The 20,143-nt window shown below is 37.9% G+C and overlaps 1 long non-coding RNA gene across 1 annotated transcript; it reads right to left on the bottom strand.

The window, feature by feature from the left end:
* Window positions 1-11,896: 11,896 nt before the first annotated feature.
* On the bottom strand, window positions 11,897-12,054 carry LOC111444288. The gene is made up of 2 exons (XR_002710675.1): window positions 12,009-12,054; window positions 11,897-11,945 (listed from the first exon to the last, which is right to left on the bottom strand). It is a non-coding gene; the product is annotated as an uncharacterized LOC111444288 (long non-coding RNA).
* Between the last annotated feature and the right edge of the window lie 8,089 nt (window positions 12,055-20,143).

Genomic DNA, 20,143 nt, shown 5'->3' with positions numbered 1-20,143 from the left:
GAGACTAAAGCTTCCTTCACTTTCTCATTTTATTCATCTTCCTATATGCCTAGTATAAGTGCGAGATAGATAGACACAATAAATAAGAAATAGTAGTGACGTGAACATAACATAAGCACCCCCAAAAATAGGAAGAGGATAGATAAAATAATTAATGGTCTTGGCAGTCGAATGAATAAAGAGGAGAAGAAAAAAGAAAGAAGAAGAAATGAGAGTGAAGACGAAAGACGAAAGAGGAATTCTTTAACTGATCTTGATCCTGAACCTTAGCAGCAGTTGAAAGAAAATCTTTTGTATCCTATATAGGGGTAAAACATTAAAAGAGCTTTTTCCCTAATAGCGGGAGCTTCAATAAATTCTTTTCTATCCACATATAACTGTAAAAGTTCGTGAGAGGTTTTTCACTAATAGTTGGAGCTTCAAGAAAATAAATTCTATCTCCATATAACTGTAAAACATTAAAAGACCTTTTTCCCTGATAGCGGGAGCTGAAAACAAAGATTTTCTATCCCCCCCCTCCCTCCCGTATTTTGAGGGATAAAACAGTCCATTTGACCTTATTTCCCTCGGTGTAAACACTCAAAAAACTAGAAAAAAAGCTATCCTCCCCCGTATTTTTAGGGATAAAAGTCTATCTTTACCCTATTTTGAGGGATAAAAGAGAGGTATTTTGGGGCGAGGTAATTAAGAAGTAGAAGGAAAGACTATCGAAGAATCAATGATCGTTCACTGGAAGTCAATCGTCAAGATTCGTTCTTGATCTTGATCTTCTCCGAAACTCTCTCTTCATTCTACTTAACTACTACCCCTCTCCCTACCGATCGAGCTGTTTGACCCCTCTCCCTATTTTTGCTTTCATTTATGAGGGCTAGGTAAGCTGGATGATCCTGTCTGTCTTCCCCTCTCCCTGATTGAACTCGGTAAAGCATATTCTGTAGCTCTTTTCTCCTTCACCTTCTGGAACTGTAAGAAAAAAAGGTCAAGCTCATTCATTCACTCGCGTATGAAATCCTTCTTTCACTCTTTTCCTCTCCTGTAACCACTCCTTATTCATTCTCACCTATTCATTGTTGGTCTCAGAATTCCATTGCCTGATTCATTATTTTCTTTCCAACGGAATCCAACAGAAAGAGTCCGGGACTTCCTTAAGGAACCACATCTTTCCTACCCAGTTCATCCGATTCATTCGGCCCAGCTTCTTTTTCTTCTTCTTTTCATATTGGGTTTCGGACTCAGCCACTGACTTCTCTTCCATTTTCTCAAAAGGCAGGGTCTGACAGCGAGGACTAAATAAGACCCCAACCAACCAAAACCAAATTCGAGCAAGGCCCCCTTATTCAATTCATTGTTTCTTTCATCATAAGACCGATCCTAATTCGATTGTGGCTGCTCAGCTCAAAAGGTCAGCCATTCATTCTTCTGCTTTGTGTGTCAGAAATAGGTGTGAGGAAACTACGTTCCCTTTCTTTGTTGCAATCAGACTGTTCGGATTTTTTTTCCTTCTTTCGAACCCCATAGAATTTTGTGTTCTTTCTTCTTTCTATTTATTCATCGTTCATTCTAATCAGTGCGATGGGCATTTATGGGCATTTTGGCTTGATCATTTTGTTCTAGGATTCTCTTCATCTCAATCTGTATTTGACTTTCTTTCATTGTTGTTTACTGGAGCAGAAGTAAAGAGAAGAATTTCTCGGGAATCCTACTTCAAACAAGACTAGATTTTAGCTTTTTGAAGTAGACCGACAATCAGAGCCCCTTCGCCCATAAATCAATGGGGTATACCTTTTTCGGGGGGCGGCGGTCAACCAGCCACATGCATTAAACTATGCGTCTCACTAAGACTTTCTGACCATCTCGTACTCAGACGTTTTTCTTCCCTTAAAGAGTCGACAGCGCGCCATAGATTGCGATTCTTCCTTTGTTTGATCTTCAGGGTAAGAGTGAGTCTTTGACAGATTTCGACCCCAACCTTTGAACAGGATCTGCTACTGCTGGTAGATAAAGGGCTTTCCCTTTTGTGGGCAGTGTGGGAGGCAACTTTCCAATAGGACGAGTGTCTAAAGCCCGGGTTATCTCTCTGAATCAGCTTATTCACTAGACTGTTAAGCCATCGAGTCCTCTAGCGTTGATCGACCCCTTTCAAGAACATTCATCCAAGACACTAACCGATAATTCTAAGGAGGAACACATTCCATAAGGAAGATCAGAGGAAGGCATACATACATAGTTGGCTAGTTATTTGTCTTTACCATTCCTGCTGCTACTGAAGGTGCTCGAAATTCATGGATTCTCTGGTAGAGGGGAGTCGAGGTTGAATTCTTTGGTGGGCTGGCTTAAAAGAAAGAAAAGGTTTGAGCTTGAGTCTTTGTTTACAGTGAAGGCATAGGCAAAGAGGGAAATTAGTCAAATGGAGGGGAAGGGTTTCTCTTTGATAAAGGTGTAGGAGTGAAAGAAGGGACAAGTGATTGATTGAGTGAAGGATCAAGACTAGAATGAATCTTTCGTGGAGTCTTAGTTTGAAGTGAAAGAAGGTTTGGTCAGTAGGTCAGGCAAGGCAATGGGTTCAACCAAGAGGTTCATTTGTTTACCCTGTGAAAGAATCATCCTCCAGTTTCCCGAGTTTACTATTCAATTCCATCCTCAGTTTACCTAGTGAAAGAAGAAATAGGAAAAGGAGAATGAGCTGATCCCCCAGTTTCCCTTCTAGACTGTGAAAGAATATCGGTTCATGTTCCAGAGAAAGAATCCATCCATAGAGAGTGAAGGAGCTTACCGTGAAAGAAGGGACAGGTGCAGGAGTAAGTAGCGAGACTGTCAAGGCCAAGGCAAAGGAGATTAGCATCCAGCCGCTTCACCAAGTTCAATAAAGGAATATCAATTCCAGAGAATGCTGCTTTAGAGTGTTTGAAGGAAAAGAAGGGTGTCGGTTCAGTCTTGACTTACAAATTACCGAGTTTAATAAGGTCAGGTCATAGAGGTTCTTGTTTCTTCTTCTTTTCTTACTGTGAAAGAAGGTCAGGTCATATCGGAAAAGAAAAGGTTCCGGAGAAAGAATATGCTTTACCTTGTTCAATCAGGGAGAGTCCATTCAATACGAAGTTGCTTTACCTCCGAGTAAGTGACAGAATCACATCCTCCCGTTTATCTCGTTCAATCAGAGTCCAATCCAGGGTTACTCTCAGAGCTTCTCTTTATCTCACTGTAAACTCTTCTCTTTCTTTCATTCTCTAATTCATTCATTCACTCTCATTAATGTTGAGTCTTGCTTTCGTCTTTCCTTTATTAACATTACCTCAGTCAATCAAAGATCTATTCTATTCATTCTATTTACCTCCTCGTAAACAAAGAAGGTGAATGAGCGAAGCAACTCGACCATAAAGAATAGGTTGATGAGCTTGAGCTTCTCTTTCTTGTTCTTAGTGCTTGCTTTACCGATCGAATAAATAGGTGGGTGGGAGTTCTGTCTGAATCTTCTTCTCGAACATCCTTTTATTTTCTTAGTTTACAGTTCAAGAAAGAAAAGAGACTGTAAAGTCCAGTGTTTGAAGGGAGAGGTTCATGAGCTTGACCTGATGATTGATCCTCCTATTTACCTCGTTTAAGAATAAGGAGGAAAGAGAGTAAATTCATTAGTGGCTTTACCGAGTTCCATCAGTCAAAGACAAAGCTGAATAAGTAGGGGGGAGAGGTTAATGAGTTTACCGTTCAAGAAAAGAGAAGAGACACTAAAATAGTTCAACTCGAGTAAAAGAGTGAAGTAGGATCAGTCTAATCAGTCTTCTCTTGCTTCATCAGTCTTTCCTTCCGGTTCAGGTTTGTTTGTTTTCTCTTTCGTCTTTCCTTCCTGTTCAGTCTCATTAATGTTTATCTTTCTTCTTTCTTTCCTTCCTGTTCAGTCTGATTCATCTCTTTTCTTTTACCGACTGTAAAGGACAGATAGTCAAAGGATCCAATGACTTCGAAAGAATTGAACGAGGAACCATATGAGGTTCAAATCTCGTGTACGGTTCTGTAGGTAGAGTGGCAGTAAGGATGTGATATGAACCAAGAGACATCATTCATACAATATACTTCAATGAAGATGTGAAGAAAATGATGTCAAAATTATCAAAAGAGGTTGCAATTCATGTCACATTGAAGAGGAATGAAGTTTGATGGTTATAAATTTTGGGTGGGTTACAATTTAGAGTAATTTAGAGTTATTGTATTTTAAGACATTTTATTTACTTTATAGGTTACATTTACATAATGGCTAATTATGGTCATTAAGTATGAATGTTACAACTTTTGGAATGCTTTCATTTTGAGGCTATATAAAGCCATGTATGTTGTATTTGTAAGGAAGACTTGGAAAATATAGTAAAAAAAGCATTTGTGCTTTTCTTTAGCCAATGGCTAAGTTTCTTTGCAATTCTATGTAGTTTAGGTTGCATGTAGAATCATTCAAGCTCGACATGATCAACCTTGCTTGTGGAGTGATTCGAATCTCAAACAAGTGTTTGAGATATTTGATCAACAAGAATCATTGAAGCTAGACATGATCGATCTTGCTTCTGGAGTGATTCGAATCTCAAACAAAGTGTTCTTGGCTTGAGATATTCGATCTACAAGGTAATCCGAATCTTACTCCCCTTGTAGTGATTCCTTATCGTATCATTTGGTATCAGAGCTTCAGGCTCAAGATCGGATATATGTTTCCTTTGCGTTTCTTTTCAATTTGTTTTTTTCTTTTTAGTTTTTAATCGACCCAAAGTTCAAAATTCAATCTTTGCTATATTTACAATTTTGAGAGGTGAGAATGAGAGCTTCATTTGTGTAAACAGAGTGGCCTAAAAAAAAAAAATCCTTGAGTGTTGTATACACATGAGAGATTGTTGTGAGGGCCTTTGTATTTTCATATCTTATGTTTTGCAGCAAAGTTTCACAAATAGATTCGAGGACGAATCCTCTTGAAGAAGTGGAGAATGATATGAACCAAGAGACATCATTCATACAATATACTTCAATGAAGATGTGAAGAAAATGATATCAAAATTATCAAAAGAGGTTGCAATTCATGTCACATTGAAGAGGAATGAAGTTTGATGGTTATAAATTTTGGGTGGGTTACAATTTAGAGTAATTTAGAGTTATTGTATTTTAAGACATTTTATTTACTTTATAGGTTACATTTACATAATGGCTAATTATGGTCATTAAGTATGAATGTTACAACTTTTGGAATGCTTTCATTTTGAGGCTATATAAAGCCATGTATGTTGTATTTGTAAGGAAGACTTGGAAAATATAGTAAAAAAGCATTTGTGCTTTTCTTTAGCCAATGGCTAAGTTTCTTTGCAATTCTATGTAGTTTAGGTTGCATGTAGAATCATTCAAGCTCGACATGATCAACCTTGCTTGTGGAGTGATTCGAATCTCAAACAAGTGTTTGAGATATTTGATCAACAAGAATCATTGAAGCTAGACATGATCGATCTTGCTTCTGGAGTGATTCGAATCTCAAACAAAGTGTTCTTGGCTTGAGATATTCGATCTACAAGGTAATCCGAATCTTACTCCCCTTGTAGTGATTCCTTATCGTATCAGGATGACTTATCTGTCAACAAATCCACTATCTGTTTTACGTCAAGCAATACGTGGAGTAACTCTCGATATAGCAGTAAAGTAAAGGCAAGACGTGTAAGCAGATCATCAAGTTCCCATTTTAATAGGATCTACACAAGGAAAAGCACTTGCCATTCGTTGGTTATTAGGGGTATCTCTAAAACGTCCAGGTCGAAATATGGCTTTCAAATTCAGTTCCAAATTAGTGGATGCTGCCAAAGGGAGTGGCGATGCCATACGTAAAAAGGAAGAGACTCATAGAATGGCAGAGGCAAATAGAGCTTTTGCACATTTTCATTAATCCCCATGAATAGGATCTATATAGACACATAGGCCCATGGATCCATACATCTCGATCGGAAAAGAAGAAATAAATAGAAAAGGAACCAGAATTGATCGATATATTTCTCGAAACAAATGAAAAGGAAAGGAAAGACAAAACATAAATCATGGATCAACTAAGCCAAGCCCTCTCCTCTCGGGGACTTGCTTAAGAATAAGAAAGAGGAATCTCATGTAAATACCATGGAATAAGGTTTGATCCTATTCATGGGGATTCCGTAAATATTCTATTCCAAAAAGAGAAAGTTCGAAACAATTGGGATTTGGAGATTGGATGCAGTTACTAATTCATGATCTGGCATGTACAGAATGAAAACCTCATTCTCGATTCTACAAGTTGATGAAAGTCTTTCATTTGCTTCTCTTCGATGGAAGTTTGATTTTCCCAGAATGTATCCTTTTGGCCTCAGTCTTCTTCTGATGATCGATTCAACCTCTGATCAGAGATACCTTGGTTAAACCTTGTTACAAATGGAAATACAATATAATAAGGAATAGTGATATATATCTCTCCCCCCTTGACCACTTACGATATTTCTTGATTGAAACTTGATTGCTGAATTAGAGTGAACGACTCTCTTTCAAGCTCTTGTTCTAGTCTTTTTTGTTGAGTAAAAGTAACTGCAGGACGAAACCAATAGTGTTTGGGTTTGGTTGGTTTGTTTGTTTCAAGACTCAGGAGAAAAGCTTAAGCAAGACAAGACAAGATGCGTGTGTGAACTCACTCTTTTCCCTATTCACTGACTCTTTCCCCTTCTAAGTAACTTGATTGAATTAGTAGTATTCTTTGCTACTTGCTTTAGCTAGCTTTAACTGTAAAAGGATTCATTCCTTCCTTAAAGCTTAGTATTCGGTATTCTTTCTTCTCGGTCTGGTTGGTCTGGCTGCTTCGCACCTTAGCTTTGGTTTTGTCTGTCTCCTTAATGACCAACTTCCTTCACCGTCTTTCCCTAGTTTCTTCATAGCTGTAGAACTTAACTAACAACTCTCTCTCTGGTCTCTTTTGAATCACTTGTCGGTAAAAGAAAGGATTGATAGAGAATGTAAGCGTAAACTCTGACTGAATGATTAGACTCAACAAACAACTCTTTCCTTGTCCCTTCCCTTTATCTCTTCTTGAACTGTAAGAGAAGAAGAAGAAGAGGGGCAAGCTACGACTCTATATTAGTGGTCCCTCACGAGCTACTTCATTCAGAAAGCTCTTACCTAACCTACTTCACTCATTCAATCTGAAAGCAAGCTCTACTATTCCTCCATTGTTAAAACCTTAATACTCTGTCGTCTATTCTATTACCTTAGGAGTATATGGTTACCTTGTATAGTATGTATTGTATCTTGTTTGTTACTAGAAGAGTATATTGTTACCTGTTGAGTATGTATCTTGTTTGTTACCTTGATAGTATATTAAACAAGGAAAGACTGACTAAAGATTCATTATCTAATTCCTTAAACCTAAAAAACAAGTAAAGAAAAGACTATCGAAAGCCAAAGAATTTACTGTCTTACTTACTCTTTGAATAAAAGGAAAGAGGGTTACAAGTTAGCTATCTATCTATCCTTTCTTCTCTTGATCATGAATTAACCTGTATATGAAATACTTGCCCTATGCTTTCTTTATAGTCTTTATTCAAGAAGGGAGACTAAAGCTTCATTCACCTTTTCCCTGACTCTGTAAATGTAATAGGTGTTAGTTTACGAACTGAACTACTTATTCATTCAATCCTCAAGCAAGACAAGAAGAAAGAAGGAGGCAGGCAGACTAAAGACCCATTAATGCATTCCCCTTATTCTTATACTCAATAGGTATAAAATAGAAAGAATAGTTTAGGGGCGAAGGGAAGTAGGTAAACTATTGATACTGATACTGTAAGGAAAGACTCTACTCTCAATTCATTCTTTCTCTTCCCCTGAACCTGTCGGTAAAGCAGCTTCGTTCGCTCTTAAACCCTCCGGGTCTCACAATTCCATTCCCTTCCCTGGACCTTTCTTTAACTGATCTCTCTCCCTTGAACTCGGGTTTCACTCTGTAACATAGGCTGGATGAGAAGAACCTTCCCCTCTCCCTTCACTGTAAGTAAAAGAGCGATACTCCTTATGAATGAGACAGAACTACTTCACTCGGATATTCAATCCTTGTCCCCTTGTCTCACTGCTTGGTTCTTGACTTGAACAGTAAGCAAAGACTCCTTATTCCTTCTCCCTCCTTATTTATTCTCGCATATTCATTCAATCCTTCTTTCACTCCGTCCCCTATCCTATCTTATCCTATACTGCTGTAGACTAGTAAGTAAATCAAAGAAGAAGAAACCGACAAAGAGCTACTTCACACGAATATTCCCTTTTTGACAATGTTTGAAAGAAAAGAGACTCAATGATATGAACCAAGATACATCAATCATACAATATACTTCAATGAAGATGCGAAGAAAAGGTTGTCAAAATTATCAAAAAGATGTTTCAATTCATGCTACATTGAAGAAGAATGAAGTTTGATTGTTGTAAATTTTGGGTGGGTTACAATTTAGAGTAATTTAGAGTTATTGTATTTTAAGACTTGTTATTTAATTTCGGTTACATTTAAATAATGGCTAATTATGGCCATAAAGTAGGAATGTTACAACTTTTGGAATACCTTTAGTAGTTTCATTTTTTAGGCTATATAAAGCGATGTATGTTGTATGTGTAAGGAAGACTTGGAAAATATAGTAAAAAAAGCATTTGTGCTTTTCTTTAGCCAATGGCTAAGTTTCTTTGCAATTCTATGTAGTTTAGGTTGCATGTAGAATCATTCAAGCTCGACATGATCAACCTTGCTTGTGGAGTGATTCGAATCTCAAACAAGTGTTTGAGATATTTGATCAACAAGAATTATTGAAGCTAGACATGATCGATCTTGCTTCTGGAGTGATTCGAATCTCAAACAAAGTGTTCTTGGCTTGAGATATTCGATCTACAAGGTAATCCGAATCTTACTCCCCTTGTAGTGATTCCTTATCGTATCATTTGCTTCAATCCTTGTCCCCTTGTCTCACTGCTTGGTTCTTGACTTGAACAGTAAGCAAAGACTCCTTATTCCTTCTCCCTCCTTATTTATTCTCGCATATTCATTCAATCCTTCTTTCACTCCGTCCCCTATCCTATCTTATCCTATACTGCTGTAGACTAGTAAGTAAATCAAAGAAGAAGAAACCGACAAAGAGCTACTTCACACGAATATTCCCTTTTTGACAATGTTTGAAAGAAAAGAGACTCAATGATATGAACCAAGATACATCAATCATACAATATACTTCAATGAAGATGCGAAGAAAAGGTTGTCAAAATTATCAAAAAGATGTTTCAATTCATGCTACATTGAAGAAGAATGAAGTTTGATTGTTGTAAATTTTGGGTGGGTTACAATTTAGAGTAATTTAGAGTTATTGTATTTTAAGACTTGTTATTTAATTTCGGTTACATTTACATAATGGCTAATTATGGCCATAAAGTAGGAATGTTACAACTTTTGGAATACCTTTAGTAGTTTCATTTTTTAGGCTATATAAAGCCATGTATGTTGTATTTGTAAGGAAGACTTAGAAGATATATCAAAAGAAGCATTTGTGCTTTTCTTTAGCCAATGGCTAAGTTTCTTTGCAACTCTATGTAGTTTAGATTGCATGTAGAATCATTCAAGCTCGACATGATCAACCTTGCTTGTGGAGTGATTCGAATCTCAAACAAGTGTTTGAGATATTTGATCAACAAGAATCATTGAAGCTAGACATGATCGATCTTGCTTCTGGAGTGATTCGAATCTCAAACAAAGTGTTCTTGGCTTGAGATATTCGATCTACAAGGTAATCCGAATCTTACTCCCCTTGTAGTGATTCCTTATCGTATCATTTGCTTCAATCCTTGTCCCCTTGTCTCACTGCTTGGTTCTTGACTTGAACAGTAAGCAAAGACTCCTTATTCCTTCTCCCTCCTTATTTATTCTCGCATATTCATTCAATCCTTCTTTCACTCCGTCCCCTATCCTATCTTATCCTATACTGCTGTAGACTAGTAAGTAAATCAAAGAAGAAGAAACCGACAAAGAGCTACTTCACACGAATATTCCCTTTTTGACAATGTTTGAAAGAAAAGAGACTCAACATTAATGAATGAGACAGAACCTCTATTGCTGGGCTACTTCACCGGCGGAACCTCTCTTCCTTCGCTACTGAACCTGAAGTCAAGATTGACTGACCTTTTATTGCCTTATTTCGCTTCTTCTTTGTTTAACAGTACGGAAGTATGGAATGAATCTGAGCTCTGATCTTTCTTTCTACTTATTCACTTCACCTTTTATTGATGTAACTCTTGATCCTGAACGGACCCCTTTACTGTATGTCGAGCTACTTACTCATGAACGCAACCCCTACAACTATCAGTCTGCGTAACTACTCACTCTCCCTACTATCATTCTATCCTCTATTTATTGTTGAACGAGGTCAAGCTATTTGAGGAAAGCAAGAGAAGATTAATTCTCCCTTACTTCTTAGTCGAGTAAATGAAAGAAGGAGCCTCTTCGTTCTCAATCACTTGTGGGTAAAGCAACTGAGCGACTGAACCTGCCCCTTTGACTGACTCAACTTCTATTTCTTCTTTTATAGTGTTTGAAAGAAGAAAGCTAACCCCTTATTCCTCTACTCTGTTTCTGGATGATCCTGAGCCTATGTATTCTTTTGTTGTCTCGTAAATTCATTCAATCCTAAGCCTCTACACTACAACCCGGTCTCATTGGTTCTTTCGACTGAAGAGGACATATGGTCGATTGAGAATCTATTCTTTCACAGTAAACTAAGAAAGCTGAAACTCAAGATTAATTAGACTGTAACTATAAGACTCAACTCAAGAAGAATTAGACGGAAAAGAAAGATCTGCTCCTAAACCTTACCTTCTCTTTCTCCTTTAAAACAGTCAAAACGAAATAACTACTTTATCACCTTCCCCGTACGATTTATTGCTCTGCTCCTGAACCTTAACTCACTCTTTCTGGCTTTCTTTCACAGTAAACGAAATAACTACTTTATCACCTTCACTCTTGGACAAGGTCAAGCTATTTTACGGTCTCTGTTTCTAGTTGTTCGTTATATTCTTTGCAGAGGGTAAATTCAGGGAGATGTTGAGACTTTTTCTTTCTGTTGACTTTACGGGGATTTGTTTGAGGCTTATGTAATGAGACTGATTTGACTCTTTCACCTTGTATGTATGTAAATAGGTTGAGCGTAAGGTCAAGCTGATTCACCTATTCATTCTATTGATAAAGCAAGCTGCAGCTAATTCATGGCCTCTTTCACTTCCAACAACTCTGTCTTCTGAGTCTCCTGGCCTTTACTTAACTGATACTAAACTCCTCATTCCCATTATCTTGAATGAGGTAAGTGGTATAGTATTTAGTCTTTCCCCTACCGCTCTCTCTGTCTGTCAGCTTGGCTCCTTGAACTGATTGAAGTGATTTTATTACATTGCCTGTATACCATGTACTTCTACCCCTGATGTCACTCTGGGTAAGTAAATGCGAGTATTCCCCTTCCCCTCTATCTGTAAGCTTGGCTGCTTCACCTATTAATTCTTTTCTTTCTTCTTCACCTCTGTCTCAGTTTAAGTTCCGTAACTTGTCTGTCTAACTCACTTTTCTTTTCACAAGTCAAGACTAAAGAGAAAGCTAGCTACTGCTACTAAACTTCACACTTACAACTCTTACACTGACTACTGCCTCTACTGGAAGAACTGACTACTGCCTACTCATTAAGCCCTATTCATTCCCTGGCGAGAACAACCTATGTAAGTTAGTTACTACTTGATTGACCTTCCTTCAATCCTCTAAGTAACCTTACTTAACTTGACAAGAGAAGAAGAAGATTAGTTTAATTACGGAAAGGTAAAGTCCTCTCCTCTAAGTAACCGAAGAGAAAGCAAGACAAGAACAACAATATTCTCTTATTCATTACAGGAGGGTCAAGCTCCTTTCCCTGTCGGTAAAGCTGCTTCACTCCTTCACCTCCCCTGTGGGTAAAGGGGCTTCGCTCATGAACTTCTAGAGCACAACAACAACAAGATTAATTACGGGTCGGTAATGCTACTAACTTGACGAGACAAGAAGAACAAGAAGAAAGATTAATTATATACGGGAAGGAAGGTAAAGTCACACCTGACGAAGAACAATTTTATTAGAAGCAAGAAGGGGTAAAGCTACTCACCTGACATTACGGAAGGGTCAAGCTTACCTGACGAGACAGGAAGAACAAGAAACAATATTATGACATTACAAGAGGAGGGTCAAGGTCAAGGTCATTCGCCTCTGGAGCAAGAGAACAAGAAGATTATTCCATTACGGGAAAGAGGGTAAAGGTCAAGCTCATTCACTTCTCTTCTGGAGCACAAAAGGAAGAAGATTCTATTACGGGAAAGAAGGTCAAGTCCTCTCTTCTAAGTCACCAAGCAAGCCAAGAGCATGAATTACATGCGTCGAAGGGGTTTTCAAGCTAACCTAACGTCTTAAGAAAGCAAGCATCAGGCAAGCAAGAACAAGATATGAATTAAAGGCTGGAAGGGGTAAAGTTAACCTAACATCTTCGAGCAAGCCAACAAACACCAACTACAATTGTAAGGTCAAGTACCCTCTGGTCTAGAGCAAGAACTAGATTTACAAGAAGGGTCGGTCAGGCTTACCTAACGTCTCAAGAAAGACAAAGAAGAAGAAAAGATTCATTACATACAAAAAGCGAAGTCACCTAATAGAGCAAGCAACCAAGACAGACAAGAAGATGAATTACAGACGGAAAGGTAAACTCATGAACCTACAAGAGCATTCATTACATACTAAGAAGGGGTTTTCAAGCTAACCTTTCTTTACAATCTACTGAATAGTGTTTAGTAGAATCAATCAAACTTACCTGCTCTGGCTTAACTACTCACAAACTGACCTGCTCTGGCTGGCTTAACCTGTTTGATACGATAAGGAATCAACTACAAGGGGGTAAGATTCGGATTACCTTGTAGATCGAATATCTCAAGCCAAGAACACTTTGTTTGAGATTCGAATCACTCCAGAAGCAAGATCGATCATGTCTAGCTTCAATGATTCTTGTTGATCAAATATCTCAAACACTTGTTTGAGATTCGAATCACTCCACAAGCAAGATTGATCATGTCAAGCTTGAATGATTCTACATGCAACCTAAACTACATAGAATTGCAAAGAAACTTAGCCATTGGCTAAAGAAAAGCACAAATGCTTCTTTTGATATATCTTCTAAGTCTTACTTACAAATACAACAAACATGGCTTTATATAGCCTCAAAATGAAAATTACAAAAGTTGTAACATTCACACTTTATGGCCATAATTAGCCATTATGTAAATGTAACCGAAATTAAATAAAAAGTCTTAAAATACAATAACTCTAAATTATAACCCACCCAAAATTTACAACAATCAAACTTTATTCTTCTTCAATGTAGCATGAATTGAAACATCTTTTGATAATTTTGACAACCTTTTCTTCACATCTTCATTGAAGCATATTGTATGATTGATGTCTCTTGGTTCATATCATTCTCCACTTCTTCAAGAGGATTCGTCCTCGAATCTATTTGTGAAACTTTGCTGCAAAAAATAAGGTATGGAAATACAAAGGACCTCACAACACTCTCTCACGTGTATACACTCAAGGAATTTTAGGCCACTCTGTTTGCACTCATTTACACAAATGAAGCTCTCATTCTCACCTCTCAAAATTTTAAATAGAGCAAAGATTGAATTTTGAACTTTGGGTCGATTAAAAACTAAAAAGATGAAAATAAATAAAAATTAAATTGAGAAGAAACGCAAAGGAAACATATATCCGATCTTGAGCCTGAAGCTCTGATACCAAATGATAAGATAAGGAATCAATACAAGGGGAATAAGATTCGGATTACCTTGTTGATCGAATATCTCAAGCCAAGAACACTTTGTTTGAGATTCGAATCACTCCAGAAGCAAGATCGATCATGTCTAGCTTCAATGATTCTTGTTGATCAAATATCTCAAACACTTGTTTGAGATTCGAATCACTCCACAAGCAAGATTGATCATGTCAAGCTTGAATGATTCTACATGCAACCTAAACTACATAGAATTGCAAACAAACTCAGCCATTGGCTAAGAAAAAGCACAAATGCTTCTTTTAATATATTTTCCAAGTCTCTCTTACAAATACAACATACATGGCTTTATATAGCCTCAAAATGAAAGCATTCCAAAAGTTGTAACATTCATACTTAATGACCATAATTAGCCATTATGTAAATGTAACCTATAAAGTAAATAAAATGTCTTAAAATACAATAACTCTAAATTACTCTAAATTGTAACCCACCCAAAATTTATAACCATCAAACTTCATTCCTCTTCAATGTGACATGAATTGCAACCTCTTTTGATAATTTTGACATCATTTTCTTCACATCTTCATTGAAGTATATTGTATGAATGATGTCTCTTGGTTCATATCATTCTCCACTTCTTCAAGAGGATTCGTCCTCGAATCTATTTGTGAAACTTTGCTGCAAAACATAAGATATGAAAATACAAAGGCCCTCACAACAATCTCCCATGTGCATACAACACTCAAGGATTTTTTTTTTAGGCCACTCTGTTTACACAAATGAAGCTCTCATTCTCACCTCTCAAAATTGTAAATATAGCAAAGATTGAATTTTGAACTTTGGGTCGATTAAAAACTAAAAAGAAAAAAACAAATTGAAAAGAAACGCAAAGGAAACATATATCCGATCTTGAGCCTAAAGCTCTGATACCAAATGATACGATAAGGAATCAACTACAAGGGGGTAAGATTCGGATTACCTTGTAGATCGAATATCTCAAGCCAAGAACACTTTGTTTGAGATTCGAATCACTCCAGAAGCAAGATCGATCATGTCTAGCTTCAATGATTCTTGTTGATCAAATATCTCAAACACTTGTTTGAGATTCGAATCACTCCACAAGCAAGATTGATCATGTCGAGCTTGAATGATTCTACATGCAATCTAAACTACATAGAATTGCAAACAAACTCAGCCATTGGCTAAGAAAAAGCACAAATGCTTCTTTTAATATATTTTCCAAGTCTCTCTTACAAATACAACATACATGGCTTTATATAGCCTCAAAATGAAAGCATTCCAAAAGTTGTAACATTCATACTTAATGACCATAATTAGCCATTATGTAAATGTAACCTATAAAGTAAATAAAATGTCTTAAAATACAATAACTCTAAATTACTCTAAATTGTAACCCACCCAAAATTTATAACCATCAAACTTCATTCCTCTTCAATGTGACATGAATTGCAACCTCTTTTGATAATTTTGACATCATTTTCTTCACATCTTCATTGAAGTATATTGTATGAATGATGTCTCTTGGTTCATATCACTGTTCCTTACCATTAACCTTGTCCTGAGTTTACAGTCAAAGAGAGAAGGGGGAGAGTCAAGCGTAATTAGAGAATGAATTGATTGAAGAATGAAAGAGTCAAGCCTTCCCTTACGAAAAAGAGATAACTACCTAACTAACTGCTGCCCCCTCCCTAGTAATACGATATGTATTCCCTTCCCAACCGACTCAAGTAAAGAAAAAGAAGAGAGTTTCCGGGCTAGGCTGGCTTTCACTGCTTGCTTTTACTCCTTCCCCGCTATTGCCTGAACTACTGATTAATGATCCGTCACAGTCAGTCTCAACTCCTTTCCTTATTATAGAGAGTTTACGGGTGGGTTAGGTCGTACTATTAGATACTACTGATTGATGCTTTCTTGCTTGTTGTGTTGTAGGGAACTTGCCTGCTTCTTGCCTGAGAGAGAACAGTCAGGACAGAGTCAGTAAAGAAGCCGCCTTATCCTTAAGTTAAAGATTGTATTGTAATTTAGATAACCTCCTTCCCTCCTCCCTAACTAAGAGAGATAACTCGAAATAACTATAAAGATAACTAACAGAGAGATAATTAACTGCTGCCGGCCCCCCTTCCTTGTCCGATATTGATTCTTGAGGTTGAACTAAGTAAGTCGCTAGAATGAAGAACCTACCTGCGTAAGAAGAGCAATCAGTCCTTTACTAGTCAATGAGATTAAGGGAAGCGACTGACTGAACCTGTCGGTAAAGCGGCTTAGCTTCTCTCTTTCACTTAGTCTTCAACAAGGTAATTCGCAGCTTCGCTCCTTCCCGGAAGCCTTACTAACGAAGAAGAAAGCGAAACCAGCCTTTTGTGAGACTATCCTATCCTTAGTGAAAGACTCAAAGTCAAGAAAGTTTAGAGTTAAAGTTTACCTTGTCGTAAAGAAAAGCGGAATCAACCTCTGACCCAGACTAGGAGGAAGGCAAGACTCCCAAAGTCAAAGGCAAAGAGAACCAACCTCTGCCCCGTAACCACTAGAAGTGAGTGTTTTCTTTCGCGTATGAACCTATCTATCGTTCTCATAATGGAATTGCCAGCCGCCCTTATCCTCGTCTCTCTTCTTCTCCGCTCTCTCTCCAACTCTGTCTGTTTCATGTCTTCTTCCCTCTCCCAACCAGCTGCCTCGCCCCTCTCTCTGATCTTCTTGTCTGGTTGCTTCTTCCCTCGTATCCACCAACTATTACTTTGTCTCTCCTTTACTGGAGGTAAGATATTTGTTTATTTTCCTTGCCCTATGCTCTTCTTTCTTTTCTTTACTTTACCTTTCGAGTGTTTGTGAAAGTCAAGCCTAAAGATTCATTCTCATTCACTGAATCACTATACTTCTTTGATTTCCATTAGCAAGTCTTTGATCAAGTCAAGACTCGGCAAATGAAAGAGCAAGATCAATTCAAGACTAAAGTAGGCTAGTAGTCTTACCGCTTCTCCCGGTAACCTGTCCAACTCTTCTTTCACGGAAGGAAAGACTGAACCTCACTCAAGCTAGCTAGCTATACTAAACCAGAACCTGAAAGAAAGCATTCCCTACTCTAGACTTACCCTAGAACCTGAAAGCATTCCCTACTCACTCTATACTGACACTTCCAACTCCCTCTCTACTTTCACTTAGAACTCTATACTTATTACACACTTCCTCCTCCCTACTCTCTACTTTCACTTAGAACTCGATACTCCCTATCTACTTTGACCTACTCTCTACTTTCACTTAGAACTCTGTACTTACTGATTAAGCGATCCTACTCATTAAGCTCTACTACCTACAAGCGATATTCCTTGACGAGGCGAACCTATGTTACCTTCAATCCTCTAACTGAGGAGAGAAGAAGATTGATTACGGGAAGGTCATGCTACTATAACCTTAATAACCTCTATAGAAAGCAAGAGCGGAAGATCCCCATTACTACAATAATGTCAGTCAAGCTCACTCATTAACTTGCCAAGGAAGCTGCAAGAGAAGAAGATTTATTACATTCGGGAAGGTCATGCTACTAACTTCTAGAGACAACAGGAACAACAAGATAATTATATATATTACAGGAAGGAGGGTCAGGTTGAGCTAACCTCTCTCTGGTCTAGAACAAAAGAGTATGGGAAGGAAGCTCAAGTAAGACCTGACGAAGAGAAGAACTGAATTTACATTACAGAAGGGGAAGGGAAATTCTTGTTTCGGCTTTCCTGACTGTGATTGATCATTAATCTTTCTTCTTCAATCAAGTCATTCTCTGATTCTGATGAACCTATACATACTCAGAAGTCTCATTCAAATAGCTTTACCGAGTGAAAGAGTAAAAGAAGGGACAGGAGAAAGAGCAATTAAAGAATCTATAGGAAAAGGAAGAAGACGACGAGAACGAAGGAAGAGGATTTCATTCAAGAATAAATGGGTTCAGGGTCAGGTCTCATCCAGCTGCCTTACCAAGGTCAAGAATAAAGAGGAAGGAAATAGAGTCGAAGGGTCAAGCTGACCTGACGAGACAAGAAGAACTACATACAATATATTATTACATTACAGGAAGGAAGCTCAAGTCCTCTCTTATAAGTCACCTCTGGAGCAAGCAACAAGCCAACAACATTCATTCCACATGGAGGAGGTCAAGCTAATAACCTAACGTCTCGAGAAAGCAGCAGGCAAGCAAGCAACAACAACATATTCAATTCATTACAGGCACGGGAAGGGGTCGTCGTCAAGTTAACCTGCCGTGATGAGCAAGACAACTACATTTACATTAAAAGGTCAAGCTCTAGCTAGTCTAGAACAAGAACTGAATTGACATTACATACAGGAAGCTCAAGCTGACGTGACGAACACAAGAACTACAATATTATTACAGAAGGGTAAAGCTTACCCCTACCCTAGTGACGAGAAAGACAAACAACAAGAGAAGATATTCATTACATACAGAAAGAGAAGCTGCTCACTCACTCACTTATAGCTATAGAGCAAGCAAGCAAGCAAGAAGAGCAAGCAACCAACCAAGACAGACAAGAAGATTCATTACATCCGGCGGAAAGGTAAAGCTAATCTGACGTCAAGAAGAACTAATGATACATTACAAAAGCAAGAAGGTCAAGCTCAAGCCAAGCTACTAACTTGACAAGAACAAGATTTAGATTACGGAAGGTTCAAGCTTTAGCTATTCTAGAACAACAACAATAACAACAATTACATTACGAAAACGGAAGGTTCTCAACATCTAGCTAGTCATGAGCAGGACAAAGAAGACAACTTAATTTACATTACGGAAGTTTCTCATTCTCAAGCTCTAGCAACTAGTCATAAGCAAGACAAACAACAAGATTTTACATTACAGAAGGTTCTCAAGCTCTAGCTATTCTAGAAGAACAACATTTTACATTACAGAAGGGTCAAGCTCTAGCTATTCGAGAAGAAAAACAAGAACATTTACATTACAGAAAGGTCAAGTTACTAACTTCTAGAAGACAACCAACAAGAAGAACAACATTTACAAGCAAGAAGCTCAAGCTAACCTAACGTGACGAACAACCACATTCAATTCATTACATACTCCTGAAAGGGGAAGCTAAACTCTAATCTATAGAAAGAAAGAGAAAGAACAAGACCAAGAAAACTAACACTAACATGAATTACAAGCAAACTAGGTAAAGCTCAACCTTATTACAAATAGAAATACAATAAAGAATATTGATATCTCTCCCCCCTTGACCACCTATTTCTTGATTGAAACAAGACTAAATGGATGAATTAGAGTTTTCACTGTCAGACTAAAGCCAAAGAGTTTACAGTGAATAACTAGTCAAAGTAACTGCCTAAGAGTAACGAACCTATAGTGTTTCAAGACGAAAGAGAAAGGCTTAAGCCAAGATGCATTCACTCTTCTTTCTTTCTTTCCCCTATCCCGTAACCTGATTGACTTTGTATTCTTTGCTTTAACTGTTCAAAGTATTCATTCCTTAAAGCTAGCTTGGGCTTGGTATTTGTTATTCTTTCTTCTCTGTCTAGCTGCTTGCACCTTAGCTTTGGTTTTGTTGTTACTTCCTTCACCGTCCTCTGTGTAACCTATTGATTCATAGATATAGGACTTAACTAACTACTCTGCTTATGGGTCTCTTTTCAATCACTTGTCGGGGTAAAAGGCAAAGAAAAGGATTTCTGCTTTCAAGACTAAAGAGTACGTAAACTCTGACTGAATGATTAGACTGAAGAACTCTTTCCTTTGTCCCTTCTTGAACTGTAAGAGAAGAAGAGGGTCAAGCTACTACTCTCTATTAGTGGATCCCCTCTACACCAAGGCTTTAGCTATGACGAGAACAAGAGAAAGCTGTCTTCTGGTTGGTTGGTTTGTTTCTGTATTTCTATTCTTCTTCAATCCGGAGGCTCTACAGTGAGCTCTCATTGGTTCTTTCAACTGACACTGAAGAGAGGAAGTGAAGCTAAGCTGATTTGATTCATTCTACTATCCTTGAACAAGTAAAGACTCTCTACTCCTTGATTGATTCATTCTCCTTAACTACTTTACCTGACCCGGAACCACTAGAAGAAGTGTCTTCGTTCTGAGTCGTTCACTACTACACCTATCTTTATTGAGAAGAAGGTAAAGAAAGACTACTTGATCTGCTGCTCCTCCTGACCCTCTCCTTTGTAGCTCTTCTTCTCCCCTTTCTAACTACAACAAACAGGGATTGAACTAACTCCCTCACGCACGGACGGGTATTACCCTCGCTACTTCACCTCATGAAATCCAAAAG

The sequence above is a fragment of the Cucurbita moschata genome, unplaced genomic scaffold (genome assembly GCF_002738365.1).
Source record: "Cucurbita moschata cultivar Rifu unplaced genomic scaffold, Cmos_1.0 Cmo_Scf00006, whole genome shotgun sequence".
In the NCBI taxonomy this organism is placed as follows: domain Eukaryota; kingdom Viridiplantae; phylum Streptophyta; class Magnoliopsida; order Cucurbitales; family Cucurbitaceae; genus Cucurbita; species Cucurbita moschata.
This window is presented reverse-complemented; position numbering and strand designations above follow the sequence as displayed.